Below are 16,500 nucleotides of genomic sequence, written 5' to 3' on the forward strand. Positions count from 1 at the left end.
GTGAGTCTTGTTCTAGGAAGTAAGAGATCGCGATAGCAAGAATAGTGAGAAGCAGTCACGCTTGAAACAGTTACCGCAACAATAAAGAACAACGGCTTGAAAATACAGAATTCCTTTTGTGCATACGTTGAGGCTTTGCACAAATATCTTGTTGGAAAGCTTCAACAAATTTTGGAAACATTATTGGAGATCATCATGCCTATTTGAAATCATCATGAGGTAACTTTGCAGACTCTGTTAGGGCAATATGAAGAGTTGTGAAGACTCCTTCATATGAAGACAGGTTGTCATTGATGTAGCAGTGAAGGTGTAGATAAACAAAATTCAGTGAAGAAGATGTTGGGAGCAGAGAATTACTATCAAACATATCTAGACAAAATATAGCAGTGGGTTGGAGCCCAGAGGGTTGGTGCCCTGAAGGTTGGACCCTCAAACAAGCAAGGTTTGTGCCTTGACAAGATAAGGTTGGAGCCCTTGGGGTTGGTGCCTCAGAATTGGAAAGATTGGTGTCCTTGGAGTTGGTGCTCCTAAACACAAGGTTGGTGCCTTGAGAAGACAAGGTTGGTACCCTAGATGTTGGATCCTCACAAATGACCAAGTTGGTGCTTGGAAACATATTGAACACAACAATAACAATAGTGGGCTTCTATGGGGCACAATAATAACAATATGGGGACAACATGGGCACAACAATAAAAGTAAGGGTCACAATGACAATAATAATAAGGGAATACACTAGTATTATACGGACCTAACAAAGCCCATATATTTATTAGGATCTTCATTCCGACAAAACCTTGTATTTAATGGTGTTTCGATATCTTGAATATACGAAGTAAAAACGGGAGAGGAGAAAACTTCAAAATGCACATGTTAACTCCAGTTATATTTCAAATCGCTTAAACATGGAACAACCTCTCTTGTTCTCAGTAAGTAACGATGCCTCTTCCACCCGTACTACAAATATTCAATAAATGCTTCAAGCATACCTTTAAGGAAATAAAATAAAGGTTAAAGAAGAGAAAGGCTTCCTCCACAATGAGGTGATGCAAACAACTTCATCGTGGTATTAAACAGGTCTTCTGGTAATGAAGCGATGCTTTGCATCTCCTTGAGGTGACTCTGTTGGGTTACTCAATAGGCTCGCTCACAGCGGAGTAACACGAGGGAATGTGTCTAACCCATATTATCAAAAGCTTGGTATACTTGTCATCTTTCTCCCCTAACAAAACACTTGAGGTGTGACTAGACTTATGTTGATATGTTTCAAGCTAAGAAAGAAATAGAAGAGGTTATTCCTTTAATCGAGATAAGTGATGTTTAGGTTAACTTATTACTTGATGTTCGCATACTAAATCTATTAGTAATTATGTTTTAATATGCTCGTTTATTTTTTCATACAATCAACTACAAGAAAATAATTTTGATTTCCATGAATGTATGAAGCTGAGTCACCCCCGCCCTCTCAGTTTAGTCAAGTTTTCATCAAAATATACTCACCTCATTCAGTGGATGCTTTTGGGGACCAAAATCCCCCCAAAATGGGGGTGTATGATCTGGATTGGATGAGTATCTTCTTTTTCATCCATCTTGATGCTTTCAAAGTAGAAAAAGTGGAGGAATCAATCCACAAGACTATTTTTTCCAGCAGTGCTAGTTTGGAAAATCTCAAGTCAAAAACATCAAGAGTCATTTTGAGACCTTAAATGAACATATTTTGCATTCTCGGCCTTACTATGGAATATGTAAATGTATATGTAATAGGATCATCCTAATAATGAAGGGATTGCATGTGTAATGTGTGGATTGGTGTATATAGCGATGATGTATTCATTATGGATGGTATGGATGTTATTTCAATGTATGAATCTATTTGAGGTATTTTGAGGCATTTCTGTATTATTATCTATATTTGGGTTGTCATTAATGCTCACATTGTTGTACATTGTGTGAACTATTGAATTTTATGTATTTGGCTTATAACATTTGGTATGAGAGCATATAATCCTAGGGTTTTTATACTTTGAATGAATCACTTTTACATTTTCATTACATTTTTTATGTGATACTTCAAATGGTGAAATTTTTGGCATATTTAGAAGAAATATCAAGAAAAATTTGGTTAAAATTTAATATTTTAATTTACTATACTTTCATAGATATATTTGGTGGATGTTAAGGTTTGTGATTCATTAATAATGACAACGGAATGTTTCTCCTAAAAGAAAAGAGTAATAATGACAACAGAATGCTTCTCCTAGTGGGAGAAATAGATGGCGGGGAAACAGCTTTACTTTGGGTTGTAAGCATTATTTTAAATTACGTCTATTTTAAATTACGTCTAAAATCAACCGGATAATCACCCATGTCGGCTCATGAATGGTTTTTGGTATCTGCGCCAAGTTACATGAGTATAAATATCAGCCAAGCAAAGATTGATTTAGTACAAAAAGGTAAGGAGACACAGTTTCTTGACAACATTGCGGTTTAGCTTTAACCTGCTTGAACACGGTCAGAGAGTTTTGTTTCTGTGGATTCCGCAAGGCCCGGAAAAAAGTCTCATTCTCTGTCATATATCCGATAATGAGATATATGACAGCGAAAGCGATGAAAGGATGTCGAATTCCTGCAAGCTGAAGCTGAAAGTAGTTTAGAACGACGTCATCATTGCGTTGAACGAGTGTTGCAAGACCATATAGAAATCGCCCTTAAAGCTGATGCTTATACTTCGACTGGGAAAAAGGTGTTGCGCGATTTTGATGACTTCTGTATCAGGCTTGAAAAGCTCAGAAAATCGACGGGCCAATATTTTGAAAACCTAATTCAGGCTTTTGAAAACAATCTCTCCGAAGTTAGTCGGATTAATGCACCAGCAGGGTGCGCACGAAGAAGCAATTATTACTAGAACCAGCAGTCACTTAATATTAAGCAGTGCAAGTGGGCCGCTGGACTTGCATGAAATTTTCTCACATTTTATCGTATCTTTATTGGTTCCAGCCTATTAACGATCTTGGACGTTCGTGGCAACCCAATCCTTTTGATTGATTATCCAGTCAATATTATTGTCTGTTATTAATATTTCATGATTATTTATTTTAATAAAATGTCATCTTTGTTTTTAGTGGAATCTCATAAAATGTATATATTCTTTTATGTGTGGACTTGTTTTGTTAAGTGTAACTTCTGTATAGATAAGTGGATTAAAGTATATCTGGATGTTTAAGCAATTTTTTTTGGTACAAGTAACCTCCAAGATTAATATTTATTTTCTCTATCATATTACTCAGGTATATCTTTGTTTGGACATAATAAGGATCTTGGTTTATGGCACCCAAATCTTTGTGATTGATTACTAGTTCAATATTATTATATGTTTGTAATATTTATTTTAATAAGAAGTGGTGATTTATATTTATATTTTATGTGTGATTTCATTTATGGACGTTATATTAAATGGTCTTAGGACATGCACGTATAAGTTTAATAAACTACATTATATCTTTTTCAATTTAATGTTTAAATTGGTTGGATTCTATAGTGGGAAGCAACAAGTCCTTCATAGTTACCCAAGGTTCAATTCTAGCTTAGCTTTGATGTGGTTATTCAACATGTTTTAGCACCTCGAGAGCCCACATAAAAATTGGTTTGTGATGCTTGCATAGATAATTGGATTAAATCTCATTCCAGTGTCTTGTATTTCAATAGAATTTTTCTTGACACATATAGCAACTTATAGTTTCTTGGAAATCTCCAACTTATAGTTTCATAGAATGCAACTCACGAGAATGGAAATAAGCAAATAAGAGGATAGTCCTACCATTTCTCACCCTCTTCATTGTCGACATCTTCCTTGTGCTATATTTTTCCCTTTGTTGGGCAAGGTTCAATTCTGGCTTAGCTTTGATGCAGTTATTCAACATGTTTTAGCACCTAGAGGGACCACATAAAAATTGGTTTGTGAAGCTTGCATAGATAATTGGATTAAATCTCATTCCAGTGTCTTGTATTTCAATAGAATTTTTCTTGACACGTATAGCAACTTATAGTTTCTTGGAAATCTCCAACTTATAGTTTCATAGAATGCAACTCACTAGAATGGAAAGAAGCAAATAAGAGGATAGTCCTACCCTTTCTCACCCTCTTCATTGCCGACCTCTTCCTTGTGCTATACTTTTCCCTTTGTCCTTTGCTCTACATTCCCACTGCCAATTCTGCTTGGTTGACTCCACGCTCAGATGGCTTCTATTTCCCTTGCTCGGTTTCTTTTGTATTCTTCCACCACCTTGCCGCAATTGCCCATTCACTCCTGGTTCCCGTCCCTTTCCTTTGGTTATCAGCTCCGCAACCTGAACCATTATCCCCGCCACCTATTCCTGACATTTCTTCCCTCCAAACTCCAAAATTCAAAACGAAGGCCCCAAGAGGCCACGACCAGCTATCTCAAGTGTTGTTAGCTCTGTTTTTGTTCCTAGCGGAGACTCTGTTGTTATTTCTTGTTGATGTGCTGTTTCTTCTTCTTTCGGTTCTACCTCTGGTTGTGTTGGTCTTGAGTCATGTGGGACAAATTTTTCTACACTTTTGCCTTCTTTCCCAAATGAAGGCGCCAACTCAGGTACTGCAACAACATTTTCCTCGTGGAAGCGGTTATAATCTTCCAATGCCATCTCCCAGATGCGTGTGAGGGTTTCCGCCTTTTGGAGAAATTAAGGCGTTGATATGCAGTTCAGTTGATCGGGGTGGGTGTTCTGCAGGGTGCTCCACTATTCTTCGACCTCGTCACATACCTCCCGCAGAGTAATCAAATGCTTATCGACTGGTGGCCTAATATCAAGAATTTTCCTTTTTGTCTTGTCTGATTCCTCCTCAATTTTTTGTACCCTAGGCTCGAGGGAGTTGATCTCGTCATTGATTTTCTTTACATGGCCTTTTTCCCTACAGGTCTTGTTGTCACTAATGCGTTGGTGGAGTTGTTGGCGGAGTGGATACAGTTGTTAGTTGTCCATGGCCAAGCTACCTGACCAATCGTTGACTTGCTGCCTTAGCACATACCCATCCGCCAAGGCAACAGTTAGTGAAGCTTTTAGCGCAGCGGCCGTGTGGAGTTTCTGCTAGATCTCTGCGATGTAGCTGGTGGCTGGATTGGGCAGCGCTAGTCTTACTGTATGTAAATCTTCTTCAGCTCCTTGTTGGTGACCACAAGTTCCATTTATGTTGTCTAAATATGATGCAACCATTTATGTTGTCTAAATATGATCACATCAGCGGGCCAATGTGTAAGCCAAAAATTCCTCAGGTGCTTCAATAACTAAATCAGCCACATTTGGCTATAGTGCTTATAGCTTTCATGTCACATGCTTGACCTGTGATTACAGTTTTTGATTGGTATGTCAGATTTGATCTCACTCTGCCGTGATAGTCACAAGCTAGTGCTTCTGGTGCTCGTGCTCGGTGACCAAGTCATTATGGATCTGTTCAGCCCTATGAGTTGCATGTTGGATAAATTCGAACAACTCTGAAAATGACTAGTGCTAAAGGTTCTCGAGTTGCATTGTTGATGTGTCTGAGATGTTGCTTTGCAAGGGTTGGTTGCTAGCAATAGATTTTTTTGAGTGGCCTTGGGGGGAAGTTGCAGGGTGCGTGGTTTCAAGAAACCGAGGAGTGGGAGGCATAATGATTAGCTCTGGAACAACGACCAAATTTATTGGAAATGAGGCTTCAAACAGTTCAATCAGGGACACCTTTTCTTGTTGAGGGGTTTTCTTCTCGTTTATGTGGTAGACCCTATTCAGTGGGAGATCTGCATGATCAATTCTTATGCTGAAAGAAGATGGTGAGCAATGTAAAGATAGAGATCAAGAAATTTAATGGTTAAAGTTTTTATTTGTGGAAACTCAAGATGGAGGATCTACTAGTGGATAAAGATCAGTAATCGTGGTAAATCTGGGTACTAAACCAACAACAATGTCAGTTGAAGACTTGGTGAAGTTGGATCGGAAATCAAAGAGCACAATACAATTGTGTGTCTTGGATTCGGTATTGTTGAATTTATCAAGGGAAGCTTCACCAAAGGCTTTGTGGGACAACTTAGGGACATCATACCAATCTAAGTCCCTAGTGAATAAACTGTTCCTACAAAAAATGTTGTATAACCAGAGGATGAAAGATGGAGACTCGTTGACAAAGCATATGAATGCCTTTAATATTGTGGTAGGCCAGTTACTATCTGTTGATATTAAAATTTCAGATGAAGATAGGTGCATCCATTTGTTGTGTTCTCTACTAGATTCGTGGGCAGTTTTGTTGTCGCAATATGTATCAATGAAATTGCGTTGCGATTTGATGAAATAGTCTCATCCTTGTTGCCAGAGGAGATGAGATGGAAAAATACGGAGGGCCAAAATGGTGATGCCTTTTATGTACGAGGACGGTCCCAAAACATAAAAAAAATAAGTCGTCGAGTGGGAGATTTAAATCTAGAAGGAGATCTAAATCTCCAGGAAAACCTGTAAAGGTGTGCTGGAAATGCGGAAAGGAAGGGCACTTCAAAAGGGACTATAAATCTAAAGTACCTGAGAAAGGAAATGGATCTGATGATGCTCCTTCTGCAGATGCGAAAAAACCACCTCAAATGAAGGTGGGGATGTGTACTCAGATTCTTCTTCAAGTACACATGTAGATCATGAGTCATGGTTCATTGACCCAGGTGCATCCTTTCTCTTCAATCCCCGTAGAGAGTGGTTATGCGAATATGAGAAATATGATGGTGATCATATCTTCTTAGGGGATGACAGGAAGGCAAGAATCCTTGGTCGCAGAAAAGTCAAGTTGAAGTTGCAAGGTAGAAGGATTAGAACACTTCCGGGTGCTCTGCATATTCGTGCATTAGTCAGAAATCTAATTTATGTAAGCAAGATGGATGTTGTAGGTCTAAAAAGAGTGTACAAGAAATATACCTACAAGATGCTTCAGGGAGCACTAGTATTGATGCGGGGAGTTCGGACTGGAACTCTGTACAAGATTCAAGGTAGCACTCTTATTAATGGGTGCAATAGTTCTGTGGTTCCTGAAACTAGAGCAGAAAATCTAGTGGTCTCTATAGAAAATGCCATGCTATGGCATCAAAGGCTTGGAAATATTGGAGAGAAGGGCCTTCAAATAATTCATGGTAAAGGTATGGTAGAACCTATGTCTAAGAGCTCTCTAGATTTTGATTTCTGCGAAAATTGTGTATATGGGAAGCAGAATCGGTCGACAAAAACATGGTATTTGCAGGGTGCACAAAAACGTTGTCTTTGGAAATGATGTGTCCCAACAACGTGCCAAACAAAACTGCAAATATACACTTCATGTTTAGGGAGATTTGTAGTTCTCTGCACCGATCGAACATTACTCTAAGTAAGCTAGAATGCTTCTTCAGCAGATTGTAAACTATCCAGCCATCCATGTATACCTCCAAGAACCGGTGAATGTAGTCTCTGAGAACAGTGATAATAATTTGGGAGAACACAAAAGGTGCATTCTTTAGGCCAAAAGGCATGATGTGGTATGCATAGGAGCCCCATTCTTTGGTGAACATTGTTTTCTACTTGTCGTCCTCTGTTATTCGAACCTGATGGTACCCGGAGAACCCATCTGTGAAGGATTAGGTTTCATTCCCCGCAACATTATAGAAGACCTCATCATTGAAAGGCGTGGGGAATGGGTCATGCACATAAGCATTGCTAAGGTTGTTGTACTATACACAGACCCTTATTTCCATAGCGGCCTTTTTGTTCTGGATGAATATTGCCCTGATCCATTCTTCTTCGTCTGCTGGAAAGATGATTCCTGCGTTCACCATTTCATCTATCTCTTTCTTGATTTTTTTTTTTACTCTTGGGCTTAGCCTATACAGTCTATGGTTTAGCCAATATAGTTGTAAGGGTACTGTAATTCAAGCTCATTCATAGTTCAATAAATATATCACCATCTTCTATAGGGTAGTCATTCATGGTTATAGTGTAATGAAAAATCTTAACTGGTATTATTTGTCCCTTCTATAAGGTAGTAGGACCTATAGTAATCAAACAATGAATAGTATTAATCGCGACACGGGAATTAAAAATCAAACCTAAACCTTGAAGGAAAATGTTATAATATATTTCTCCTCGAGTGTGTTAAGTCTTGAGAATGTTTTTTGGTAGCAATGAACAATTGTAAAATATTATTTGGCCTCTTCCTGAGGCCGAGATGCGCAAAAATTAGGACTAAAAAGCATATTGGTGAGGAAATTGCTTTCATAATGAAGAATTGCTAGCATCCTCTACAATTACCTGCTTAACATTAAATATTTAGTCTAATAGAAACACTTGGTATTGACATTTTCTTGGTATTGTTAATGAGTGTTGCCACAATTCCCTAAACCATTTGCTACAAAATTGCCTAATTGCTCTGCCTTCCACCTCGATGGTCATTTATGCTTGCCTTATGTGCTTTCCCTTTGGTTTTCAGATTTGGTTAACTTTTCTTCTGCTCCTTTCTCAAATCTTATTCTTTATTTGATGGTGAGGTTATCTATGAAATTGAGGAGATGGCAAGTAAAAGCAGTGTGAGAATGAGAATCTATAAAATTGAGGAGATGGAAAGTGGAAGTAGCACGAGCATGGGAATCAAAACATGCAAAACTTCTAGGAGCATCTAATATTCTAATGCCATTTAATCGTGTTGACATGCTTTGACTTGGGAAATCTTACATGGCATAAAAAATAGGAATTCCCTTGCAGAGTCTACTAATTGGTAATCGGTGATCTTTTAACAATGAATGATACATGTGACGTAAGGTAGATATGATTTCATGACTATCTGTGACTACCCATTTTTTGTGACTATTTGTTACTATTTGTTCATACCATCATATTGAATGATCTTGGTTAGCTAATTTTTGAGGAGGAGAGAATATGTTTTCCTAGACTAAAGCTAGAAGGGTTGGAGGCTACTTCCTAAGTGGGATAGAAGTACAAATTGATAGTTGCAAAGGTAGGAATAATGTCGTATCCCTTTTGAAAATTTATGAGTAGAGAAAGTGTGTAGTGCCACAACACCACTCCCCTCCACAAATACCTCAAAAACTCCACAAGGCAAGGCAAGCATGTATCCCCCAACATAAGTTACAAATAAAAAAGTTGCTATGGATCTCATCAATCTCTATTTGTTGAAAAAGTGAAGATAATCACTGTATGGAAACATGTCATTTTATGTTGATATTTCAACTAGAAAGTTATTACTTTCTAGTGTTTCTTATCTATTTATTTTATACTTTTCATTTAAAATTAATATCTGTATTATCCTAACCATGGCTACCATAGCTATTTTTTATGTTGGGTGAGAGGGTAGCCATAACATTGTTGTTCATGGCATGGTGTCGCCTATATTTTTCTAAATGATGATATTATGAGTGTGATAAAATGCAAAACACTATTATTTATATACTATGTTTAATATCTTTGTTCTACAATTTCTATTTGAAGTGTAAATTATTATAAGAAATATAAATAAATGTACAAAAAATAATATTTTATTTAAATATAAAACAAACCATTTTCTAATTTTAAGAATCAAGGTTTAATATCTTTGTTGTACACTTTATATTTGAAATTTAAATTATTGTACACAATATATATAAATATACAAAACTTAATTTTTTATTAAAATGTAAAACAAACCATCTTTTAAATTTAAGAATAGATAACTTCATGGTAAAAAATTTATCGAGGAAATAAAGAAATGCTTGAAAAAATAGTAAATAAAGATAAACCTAAGAAATTAATTCCACTTAAAACAAAAGAAACTACATATTAATTCCACATAAAGCAAAAAAAATCGCTAATTTTTTATTTTATTATATGGAAATGAAAATAATGAGAATGGTATATGATAGGGGTTTCCGTAAATCACATCATCAACCATTTATGGACAAATGATAGGGGTTGACAAATGACTGATGATTTCATTTACGCATAAACCTCTATCGTATGCTTATTCTGGATCACAGAAGCCTCAATTCAACAATAAAAATGGTCTTGTGTGAAACTGATATACCATCGGTAATAAATGAAATGCTTCTTCTAAGACAAAGTAATAATGACAACAGAATAACATTATTTTAAATTACATTTAAAAGCAGGCAGATAATGACCAAAGTCGGCTCTTCAATATTTTTTGGTATATACGCTCAGGGACATCACTATAAATATCAGCTAAGAAAATATTGATTTTGTACAAAAAGGCGAAGCGGACAGAGCGTTTTGTTTCTGTCGATTCTGCGAGGCTGCGAAAATAAAAATTCTCAGACTCTGATCTACTCTATCTCCACCAATATGGCATTGTACAATGATAACGAGATATATGACAGCAAAAGCGATGAAAGGGAAAATGAAGGGGTTGACGAATATGAAGAATTGAGATACGAAAGCATGGTGGAAATAGCATGCAGCCGTCATGATGATAATAAAAGACGTATGAAATATACGGTTTTAAGTTTGAACGACATCCGTGAGTGTCAGCATAATGCTACCAAAAGCGTTTCCACTTTGTTGGTCCGAGGCAGTTATTCTTTTACGTCACTTCGATTGGAATTCTATTAATGCCAACGAACAATGGTTTGAAAGTGAGGAGAAAGTGAGGAATGGTGTGCCCTACTGTTGCAGCACGATGATAGTCGGATTAATGCACGAGCAGGGTGCGCATAAAGAAGAAATTATTATTAGAATCAACTGCAACTTATTATTAAGTAGTGCAAGAGGGCCGCTGGACTCGGATTAATTTTTCTCATATTTTCCCATATCTATGTTGGTTCCAGCAAAAATAAAGATCTTGGACGTTTGTGGCAACCAAATCCTTTAGATTTATTATACAGTCAATATTATTGTCTCTTATTAATATATTTGATGATTATTTATTTTAATAAAATGTGACGATTTATATTTATATTTAATGTGTGATTTTACCTAGGGTTAATCTTTGTTTTCAGTGGAAATTCATAGCGGGAAGAAAAGAGTTTAACTTGGAGTTTAAATTGTAATGCAAGGTTCAATTTTCATGAAGTGCTACTTTTGATGAATCTATCCAACATGTGGACTTGTCTTATGGCCTGTGTATAGATAAGTGGATTAAAGCACATCTCCATGTCTAAGTAGTTTTTTTCCCTGGAATATTAATTTTTATTATATCTATCATATTATTCATGTATATCTTAAGTTCGACCATAATAAGGATGTTGGTTCAGGGCACCCAAATCCTTGTGATTGATTACTAGTTCAATATTATGGTATGTTGTAATATCTATTTTAATAAAAAGGTTATGATTTATATTTATATTTTATGTGCGATTTCATTTATCTAGGTTACATTAAATTGTCTTATGACATTCATGTATAAGTTTAATAAATTACATTATATCTTTGTCAATTTAATGTTTAAAGGGGTTGGATTCTATAGTGGGAAGCAACAAGTCCTTCATAGTTAGCCAAGGTTCAATTCTAGCTTAGCTTTGATGTAGTTATTCAACATGTTTTAGCACCTAGAGAGACTAGATAAAAATTGGTTTGTAATGCTTGCATAGATAATTGGATTAAATCGCATTCTTGTGTCCTTTTAAAGCAACTATTCCAGTGTAGAATGGCTAGTGACTTGGTGTTTTTCTAATCCACTCCTTCTATAAAGCTCGCCCATATAATTTAATTACCTTTTTCCATGGAAATGGTATATATGGGCACCTTGAAATTTCACAATTTCAAGCCTTCACTGGGCTTATATTGGCACCTAAAGATTTTAGTGTAATTGTGTTTTTTTTAAACGACCATTGCATAATACATAGAATAGTATCATACTCACCTCTACTGGAAGATAATTGGGCTGTTTTTTCCTATTTACATCTAAGCACAAAACATCACCTAAATAAACTAAAGGAGTTTGCTTTCTATTCACAAAGTAATCAAACATTGTCATCTCCACTATTTGGGGAGGCTAATTTTCACATTTTCCTTCAGCTCTAACTTTCGTTGGAAAACTTCAGATAGGAAGGCCCTAAATTATCTATCCAAAAGAGAAACTCATAGCATTGAGGAAAATAATAAATATAACATGTTAATCCATAAACAATAAAAAAAGAGCTAGAATAGAGCATAAGGAATTATACAACTATTCTTGCAGATTTTATCACTTAAACCAGAGATCTAAAACTGCATATTTGTGTGAATTTTTTTAATTCTTATTCCTTTCACATATTGCTTTTCTTGTCAGAGAATAGAATTTCACAAGCCTTTAAAAATACCATATGACAGTAATCTAAGATTTTACATATTTTTTGTTGCATTTGCCTCAGTAATCCCTCTTGTAACTTTCCTTGATGAAAGTTGTGGTTTACCACCCAGAGTTCATCCCAGAACCTTAGCACTAAGCATTGTTTCCAAATCAAAAGACAAACATCATCATGGTGGACTATGACTACCTATCATACCCAAAAACAAAGGAGTGCACAACCTATATTAAGTCAAATTGCCTAAAGGCAATAGAAAACCTTAGTAAGGACATTCAATTTCACATAGCTTGATTCTAGTTTATGATTAAAACCATACTTGATATTTTTTCATAGAATCACACACTCTAAAGCCCCCAATGACTATGGTTTGTTTCACATTGCTCGTTAAATTAAAATAGATTTCATTCTATTAAGGCATGTACCACCTGAATTCCATGAGTGTCATAGTGATGAGCCTCAATCCAAGACTTAATCTGCATGAGAAAACTAACCAACCTTTTTCAGGGTGGAGTGAAATTTTATTAGGTAGGGAGGAGCTCTTATGGGATATCCTTTTGGCAATCATGCAAGGATGTCTCCAAAGTGAATGCCACCACTTGAGAAGCACTCATTTTATTCACATTGATGGTAGCTTTACACACCCATCCATATATGAGATAGATAACTCCATTCTAGGTACAATTATAGGCTCTTGGTATTGCCTCGAGGTGTGAAGAAAGAAAGAGACACAGAGAATCATATAATTTGAATGTAGAGAAAAGAGAAGCAAAATTTGATTTTAGAGAAAGAAGTGAAGGAAATGACATTCATTGTGTGCATCTGTGTTGCTTTTATTGTCATTTTTTTAGTGGAAATATGATGGGATTTCAACCTCAAAGGATAACTACCTTATAGAATGTGGATCCAAATGCAACATCACAGTGGGTAGAAATATCTTTAAACCATATAGCCCCTCCTAAAAAGAACGAATTTAAAACAAAATATCGTATAGATATCAAAACAATGAATCGTGTGCAGATATATATAGTCTAACATCTAGTCCTTTCACATTATTTACAATTCCAGAGCTTCAGATATGTTGGAATGAGTTGTACAAATCTACCTTAATAGATATCCTTAGCAGAGTTTCTTCATAAACCATTGTTCCAAATAATTACTTAGCTAAGTGACTAGGGGCCTGAAGTTAACTTGGGCTCCTTGTCGTACTCACTTCCTCCTCTCCTTTGCCTGGATATGATCTACGTCTTGCCACTATCTACTTAAATTTCTTTCCTCTTTAAGGCTTAAAATTTCATCAAAACATGCCTTACCGAAAAAGGAAACTAGTTTGCATGCACTGGTTTTGCATGCAATTTGATTTTGGTACAAGAGTTAACAGGACTTTGCATGAGTTTTGGATTGAAAATCGTAAAATGGTGGAGAAACCATGAAGAAAATTTTGCATAGGACCATTGTATGAAACAAACCTTTTATGAAAAACCATTTTTTCACCAATATAATTAGAATTAAAGGATAACTACCTTATAGACTGTGGATCAAAATGCAACATCACATTGGTGGAAATATCTTCAACGCATATACCCCTCTTGAAAATAACAACTTTAAAACAAAATCGCATACAAATATCAAAACAATGAACCACATGGAGATATATAAAGGCTAACGTCTAAAACAATGAACCACATGGAGATATATAAAGGCTAACGTATAGTCCTTTCACATTCATCACAATTCCATAGCTTCAAATATGGTGGAATCAGTTGTACAAATCTACATGAATAATATTTACATAGATTTCCTTAACACAGTTTCTTTAGAAACGATTGTTCCAAATAATTAGGTAATTCATGAACGAATAAAGAATACCAAATAAGCATTTTATGAAATAATTCTCTATTTGGGAAACTAAATATATAGAGGGCACCTTTTTACAAGGATGTTTTTCGAACACAATTTGGCACCATAACCTAAATTTAAATTTACTCCCCTAAGTAAGACACTATTATTTATGGAATTTGTTCCCATTATCATGCTCGAATAATACAATCAAGAATAAATATTGCTTCCATATCCATAGAGTCATGTTACCATGGAAGCACTGGAATATGGAAAAAAATATTAACCAACAATGCAGAAGCCTATTGAAAATTATTAATTAACTGGCAAAACGAAGGGATGGTTCATGCCAATAATTTGAAAAATGAATGGACAATGTATCTTGATATAGAAAAAATGAATAATAGACTACCTCAATAGAGAGAACTTGTACGACGTGCCACATGTCATGATTTCTACCTTCGTCTCCGAAAATGATACCCAACAAACTACAGTCTGTCCTCTTTCTGTCACTTCTTACAAAATTGGAATCTGATGGTCAAAGAGAAAGTTATGACAATTTTCCCATGTTGACATGTTTGAGATCGAATTTAGGAGCATCTAAACAGACTAACTTCCTCAGTTCATATATTTGAGACTATAGCTAGACAAGATCTGAAACTCGGTTATGAGGTTTGTCACGATTTTGGCTCAAATGGGTTTTAATTTCAGTTTCTGAACCTTTTTATAAACAAAATGTATAGCAAAAATTCCACGATGACCTATTTGAAGCAGCAAAACCCTAAAATCAAAAGCTCTCACACCAATTGTTTTGAACAAGCTCACAAAAATAGAAGAAAGAGATAGATCAACGACTTGAAAAATAGTCTCTTCGAGGGGGAAACATCCTTTACATTACATAAATGAACATGTTAATCTAGGTTGTCATTGATGTCAACATAGCAGTGTTTGTGATTACAAATTCTTTGATACATGATTGCCCATTGATGCCCATTGGTCATAATTCTCATAGTGAAGAAAGTTTGATATATGATAATATGATGAGATGGAGGACCCAAGTGGATTGAACAACAGGAGGTCAATTGAACAGCAGTTGAACAACAAATGACATGAGGGAAATTGAAGAGAAATTCAACAGTGGGAGGTCAATTGAACAAATAATGACGCAGGAGGTCAATTGAACAACAATTGAACAACAATTGAACAACAATTGAGCAACAATTGAATGCAGCAATTGAACAACAAATGACACAGTAGATCCAGTAAAGAAATAGGGGCAAGAAGCCAAAGAATAAGAGGAAGAGTTCATCAGAAGCCATCAAGGAAGCAAGTTATCACATATGCCCAAGGGTAAGTGTTATCAGAAGAACGAAGAGCAACAACGATATCAGATGAGAAAAGAAGAAAACATCCAAGGAGCCATATCGAAAGTATCACAGTGGAGGAGCATAAACAGAGTTATCGTAGGTCATAGGATATAATCCATAGGAGGAACAGCTATCGGAAGAGTGGAAGAGTGAAGAGTGATCGCAGCAGCAACAACTATTGAAAGAGCGGAGGTTAGGAGTGTACGGGTGTTTCTCATTTTTAAACACTTACGTCACAGTCAACAGTGAGGGTTAGACCTGTTTTTAAACCATGTACTAGTTGAAGACCCGCAGGCCATAGATTTGATGACCTCATATACCCAATGGATATCGGGTCATAAAGTGATCAGACGTTAATCTCAAAACGGACTCAAACTTTTATAGATCAAGGATTTATAATCCTTATCAGCTCCGTAAGGGCAGTTAAGCATCGTGAATGTTCCCCGACCGATATCGTTGTGACCCACTGGATCTAGCGTGGCTTGATCAAACGATGTAATATCGGCTATTGGGTTTGTTGATCGGGTGGATCAACAACCGTCAGATTAATGATGAGATCAATGGTGGAGAATTAATCCAATAATACTTGGGACTGAGTAGACTCGAGAAGTTTATGGACACAAGTTTATTTTATTTGGGGTCTCGTCGTGTGCATTCACGTCGGACCAGTGTTCGTTTGCAGGATTAAAGGAATAACTTCGTTTTTTCATGAAGTTGCGATCGCAATTAAAGGTGATGATGTGGCATGTGGTACCTCCATATGGGTAACGTATCTCGGGAATCTATCATAGAGATGAGGTAACAGTTCACAACTCGTGAACTTGAAGGAACAGAGGAATCCGGAAGGTCAAGCGAACTAAAGAAGAAGTCGAAACGTCAAGAAGCCAAAGGTCTCGTAGACGATGAAGATACAAAATAAGTCGAAGATCGAGTGAGAGAGATGTAAGCAGAAGGACAGAAGTAATGTGTAGGTCCAGCAGGACACAAAGAAGCCGAAGG

This window comes from Pinus tabuliformis, chromosome 4_2 (genome assembly GCF_031772625.1).
Source record: "Pinus tabuliformis cultivar Carrire ecotype Pingquan chromosome 4_2, CPIR1, whole genome shotgun sequence".
Lineage (NCBI taxonomy): Eukaryota > Viridiplantae > Streptophyta > Pinopsida > Pinales > Pinaceae > Pinus > Pinus tabuliformis.